Source organism: Lytechinus pictus, chromosome 15 (genome assembly GCF_037042905.1).
Source record: "Lytechinus pictus isolate F3 Inbred chromosome 15, Lp3.0, whole genome shotgun sequence".
Taxonomy (NCBI): domain Eukaryota; kingdom Metazoa; phylum Echinodermata; class Echinoidea; order Temnopleuroida; family Toxopneustidae; genus Lytechinus; species Lytechinus pictus.
The window spans coordinates 31,019,760-31,026,382 of record NC_087259.1 but is presented as its reverse complement, the minus strand read 5'-3'; positions in this window follow the sequence as shown (position 1 = coordinate 31,026,382).

Sequence of the window (6,623 nt, the reverse complement as noted above, 5' to 3'; positions counted from 1 at the left end):
TTACACAATTTAACAATTTCTAGATATGAAAAGGCCTACAATCAACTAAGATTGAAATAAATGTAATGATAGAAAATAATAAATGGTAAAAGTATTATGATTATGATTGTATGAATATGACACCATTCTCATTATACTTTCTAAAACTAGTTTTGGAAATCAGTTCAGGAAACCAGTTTGGAAGATCGCTTTGCTAGCGTTTCCATTTGATCATTCGAAAGTGGTTTTCAAAACCACATCACGTAAAGTGGTCTTGTTGCTATGGGAACACTCTGATTTGGGTGACATGTTTCGCGCGAAATTCGAAACCGCAGCGTTGGCATTCCACATACAGTGTGTGGAGTAGCGCGCTCGAAATGTGCGAAGATTACAAGGTACTTCCCGAAGAATGTTTGTGTCCTCACGCTAAAACCAGTTTAACGAGGCAGAGCGATCTTCAAAACTAAATCGCGAGGTGGTTTTCTGAACCGGTTTTGAAGATCGCTTCCAAGACCGCTTCGACCGTTCTCATTACACGTTAAACTAGTTTCCACTAAACTAGTTTTAGGACGGTAGTGAGAATGGTGTCTAAGGTGGTTTGTGGACTAATTGTGTGGATGGTCAATGTTCCATGTCAAGTACATTTCTAATTTGCTGATAATCCCTACAAAAACAACAAATGAAGTAATCTACTGATACCCCTTTCATAAACCCAATTATGCGGCTAATAGCAGCATAATTTGGTCGTAAAATCGGAGGAGGACCAGAGTTATCCGCATTTTTTTGATGCTGCAATTATCCGCATAATAGCAGCATCGGGACAAGATTTTGAGTTGATGAACGTATTTCCAAATAATGCGGATAATTGCCATGGTGCGGTCACAAGGTCACCCTTTTCCAACACAACTGCATCGGAGGGGGCGTGTCCAGTTGTCATGACGATTATCCGCCTTTTTCAGGACGGGCGCTCGTAAAAATAATGTGGATAATTTTCGGAGTTTGTGAATGCAATTTTTATTGAATTATCCGCATTACTATAAGACGGCTAATTGGAGGATAGGTTTATGAAAGGGGTATGAGTTCTTCAGCTTGGACTGTCTGCTCTTGATCTTTTAGCAAGGTCACATGATAGTGTAGTGAGGTCACATAATAGTTGTCATGACATGACCTTGTACTCTCCATAAGCCTCTCACCATCTCATTAGAGACCTGCTGGTGAGCTGGAGTAATTTCAGGAAAAAAAGACCAGTGGAATTGGCAGTTAAAAAATGAAGTCAAAGTTGTTGACATTGGTGTAGCCACAATATTTTTATTGGGGGGGGGGGGGGGGTAACATGTTAGCTATTGAGGAACGACTCATTATTCATTTATCCATTTGTTACTTATCCTTTTTATTTGTCTCTTATTTTGTACTTCCAGACAGTGACTTTACCCAGAATATAATTGGAGGTTCACATCCATCTTTCACCAATAAAGGGGGGAGGGGGATATTTTCATCCACATTTTTCCTGATTGGCTGCTAAAAGCTGATATTTGTTGGTTTTTGAGGGGGTAGTCCCAACTAAAGAATGATGAAGATCTAACGAGGCAAGTAATGCGAGCACAAGGGTCGAGCTGAACTGACACTTTCAGATTTAGACATAATTCCGGGACTTTCTATTCACTTTTTGTAATTGTGAAAAGGATGGATATATCTCCCTTAATAAGTGATGCAATCAAGCGAGTGCAAAGTTTTGATGTTTTTAATTATAAAACAAAGTATACAAGCTGAAATTTTTATGGCAATTTAGACCTAAAAATGGGACATTCTAAGCATTTTTTGTTAACACAATTGAGCGAGCTAGGCCTAACTCTCTTTGGTGACTGATCTCGCGAGTTAGGATATAGATCGGCCACCAGGGCCTCTACATCAGGCCAAACCCCGTTGGAGAATATCCTAATTTTGCTCTAATAATACATGTTTTCCATAGACTCTAGCTCACATAATATTCTGGCTCCATTGACAGAGGCTTGCATGCCTGTCTTGTTTGATTCCAGAATCACATCAAGTGTTTGATATTTGCATTTCTGTATTCCTGCCTGCACCACTGGCTGTTTCACTCATTACTTTATTTTGCTTAACCAGGAGTTGGATTTTTGGAGAAATTTTGGTTCTTAAAATCATGATTTTGTACATTTGGAATTGGCATTTATACAGAAAAGAGAAAAATACAAAAGTTTCATAGCCTTATTCTTGTGCAATGCAAGTTGAGCATACATGTAAATGCACTTCTAGAAACATAAGTTTTTCACTCTCCCACACTTATTTATACTCTGGTCACATTTGCTCTACGGCGAGTCGAAAACAGCCGTTTTAACATTTTTTGTATCAGCTACATATACATGTAGGTGGTTTGAATAAAACGGCTGTTTTCGACTCGCCGTAGAACAAATGTGACCGAGGTATTAGTTCTTCATATTTGTAATAAAGTGAAAATAAACATGAACAAGTCAGTGAGAGAAAAAAAAACAAGATAGAAATATTTTCAGGTTGTGTTCCTATTCTGCTCTTCCTTATTACTTTAACTTGATCTCTGAAGTGTTATCATAGGAGATTTGTAGGCTCCTACAGTGTAGTCTTGTTTTTATTCAATTATTATACTGAGTATGAAACCTTTTGATACATTATAAGAAATTGTATTTCTTTGCATTTTGAATCAAACAATTCAGCCACATAGTCAGCAAGATGCTCTGAATGTAGACCTAGATGTTTATTTCTGCAGGGAGCTCCCTGGTTTGTATATAGAAGAATCTACTTCAGCCCATTTTCCCACTGATTTCATCACGTTCTCAGGATCTCAATTTTAGAGTTGTGACTCAGACAAAAGTCACAATATTTTCTTTAGAGGAACATGACTTTGAATGTGAGATAAGACCACCTGGTTGAAAGCTGAAATATGTTTTCAGTTATTGGATGATGTGTTTGCTGCTTCTGAATTCATTGAAATTGAAAAGGAAATCTGTTTGGTACACATTGGAGGTAAAGAGTTGATTTGAGTATTATTTACAGTCACTGAATCTGAAAGCATTCCCACAATGAAAAAAAAAAATACAGACTTATTTTGGGGATGTGCAAATTTTCAGATAATCTCATGAACATTTTGTCTGTTTGTTATAGCTTTATATGTATATCTTTCTATCACTTAAACAAAAATCTCTAGGGTACTGTACTTTGAATATTGATGTCAGCTTAATGAATTGGTAGATCAGTAGCCCAAGTTTTGCAATGCAGCCATGCACCAAAGTTAAAAGTTAAACCAAACATACAAAGCTATATTATGAAGGGCCTTATCATTTTGGAAAAGTACATTCACATTTACAGGGCTCATGATATGATGTTAATTCACTTTAACAGATTTATCAGCCTTTCAGAGAGAATATAAGGCTGTCAGTCTGAGTGCCAGTCCTCTGGTTTTTATACTGAAGTGCATTCTTTAGTGAAAGAACCACCAATTTTTTACTAGATTAGGCCTACACTGTACATGTAATATATTGATAAAAATATATTGTAGGCATCACTAGCGTACCTACGGGGGGGGGGGGGGGGGCAGGGGGGGCACTCTGCCCCCCCTGACGAGTCACAACCCATGCAAAAACGTATCTTTGCCCCCCCTGACGGGCTTGAAAAACCTTTTTTGCCCCCCCTGACGAGCTTTAAGACCTTCAATTCCCCCCTGACGAGCTTGAAGACCTTTTTTTTTTTTTTTTTTTTTTTTTTTGCTTGTCAATTTTTTTCTGGTACGAAATCCTTTATTTGTGATCGAAGACCTTTTTTTTTTTTTTTTTTTTGCCCCCCCTGTGGAAAATCCTAGGTACGCCACTGGTAGGCATTTTATACATAAAGAACTATTTTGTCACTTTACTTTTACTGGTCTTTTACTGGCCTTACTTACACTAACTTCCCTTTGTGTCTGCCTACTCCTTTTCTTTCACCCCCTTCACTAGCCTGATTGGTCTTCTCTACTCACTAATGCCCCTTTTGTCTCCTTGTTTCTAGTGTTGCTGTAGCTTGTTTGTGGTCTATATTATGGTTGTTCCACTTTATATGTTTGTCATTTTGCCTCCGACGAAGATTCTGCTAGGATCGAAAGCTTAGGCCCCTTTTTGACTTTCTACTTTACTATTTAAGATAAATTGAAGTTTTTATTTGTATAATTCAGTGATTTTATATGTGTAACACGCATTATAGTCTTTACCGATTTTTATGCTCTATTATCATTATTTATTTTCAATGAATTGCTTTTTTTTAATACTGATGTCTGTTTTATTAGCTTTCAGTATCTCATTGAGTGACTGATATTTTATAATTAGCTACTCTCTGCCCGCAAATTCATAAATGAATTACATGTTGACTTGTGTACATACATGTATATCCGGCACTATGAAAGAATTTTATGACCTTGGTTCAAACAAGCAATATTGCGTACCCAAACCCAATTGCTTCAGTATAATGATGAAATTGAATCTGATCTCTCTAAACACAGGTCTCTCCTCACTGAACGCAGGAACAAGAAAATAGGCAACCTCACAAAGAAGCGACAACGGTCAAACAGATTTAGACGACATACCAACAACAATGATGTATCCCCCCATTTGGTTGTTAATCTCTCATCCTCCCCTCTCTCCCAAGCAGAAACCTCTCTTCTCTCTAAAGGTCTCAAGTTTTGCCCCACGCCACCAGAAGTTGAACAGATAGCTCTCAGCCAAGACCTCTCTACATTCTATCGTAGGATACGTCTCAAAGAGTTCTTTTTAGATGCACCCCCTTCTGATCCCGAGCCCTTCTACAAGAAAAGCACATGGATTCCACCTAAGAATAGAGTTCCTTCCCTTGAAACTTACATCCAAGCTGTCTCATCCCAAGTTCGCTCCACAGATACCCTCGACACCAGAGCACATGACAACCTTCCTCGAGAAGAACGCCAGGCTCTCTCATCACTCAAAAACAGGTCCGACATCATCATCAAGCCTGCAGACAAAGGATCAGCCGTCGTTGTTATGGACCGCCAGCAGTACATCGATGAAGCCATGAAACATCTCAATAATCGATCTCACTATGCACTCCTCGATTCTGACCCTACTTGTAATTTCTCCCTCCAGATCCAATCGACACTGAATGACATGAAAGAACGCGAGTATCTCTCTGAGAAGGCCCACAAATTTCTCTCCCCTACTAATGCTAAACCTGCCCGCTTCTATCTCCTCCCGAAGATCCACAAACCTGGCAACCCCGGTCGACCCATCCTCTCAGGAAATGGTTCCTCAACAGAGAACATCTCCCTTTTTGTTGATTACCACATTAAGCCCCTTGTCTCACGTGCACCCTCTTACATCCACGACACTCCAGACTTTCTCAGGAAACTAAATGACATCAAGGACCAGATACCCGAGACTGCGATCATCGGCACTTTCGATGTTTCTTCACTGTACACCAGCATTCCCCACGACGAAGGTATCCAAGCATCATGTGAAGCCTTGGCCGCCAGTGGCCATTCCAGTCCCCCCATATCCGATATCAAATCTCTGATGTCTCATGTACTAACAAAAAACAACTTCACATTCATGGGCAAGCACTACCTACAGATATTCGGTACAGCAATGGGCACCCGGATGGCTCCTTCATTCGCCTGTCTCTTCATGACGAAGCTGGAACAGCAGATGTTAGATTCAGCCCCCTGTCGCCCATGGATTTGGTGGCGTTACATAGACGACATTTTCTTCATCTGGACCAGGGATGAAGACAGCCTCCATACATTCATTGACCACATCAATTCCTTCCACAGGACCATCCAATTCACTTCTGATTTCTCCCAACAGGAAACCCACTTCCTTGATGTTACAGTCCAGAAAAAGTCTAATGGTATCACCACTACCCTATACTCTAAACCCACAGATACCCACCAGTACCTCCACTCATCCAGCTGCCACCCCCGTCACTGCAAAACCGGCATCGCTTACAGTCAAGCCCTCAGACTTCGCCGTATCTGCTCCGAGGACCCTGATTTTTCCTTCCATGCCAGGAATCTGCAGAAACATCTCTGTGCTAGGGGCCACGGGGCCAGGGCAGTCCAACTGGCAATTAACAAAGTTCGTTCTCTCCCCAGATCTGAAGTTCTCAAACCAAAAAGTGACAAGGAGACCACCGACAGAATACCGCTTGTGACCACCTTCCATCCCAATCTACCCCCTCTCCGCAAAATCCTGTTTGATAACCACCACATTTTACACACTTCTGATCGTCTCCAACAGGCCGTTCCCGATACTCCCCTTCTAGCATACCGACGCCCACCGAATCTCAGGGACCTCATTGTTCGTGCTGAAGTGCCCTCCCTCACTAACCATTCTTCTCCCATACAGCATGGCACCTTCAAATGCACCAGCAACAGGTGCATCATATGTGAAATACACCTTCACGAGGGCGATACTTTCACCAGCAACTCTACCAGCCTGTCTCACCAAATCAAGGGCAACATCACATGCACTACCACTAATGTTGTATATCTCATCACTTGCAGAGTTTGTAGGGTACAATACATAGGGGAAACCAAGACCACACTCAAGAAACGATTCTACGGGCACAGATCCACCGTCAACACAGCAAAGCTG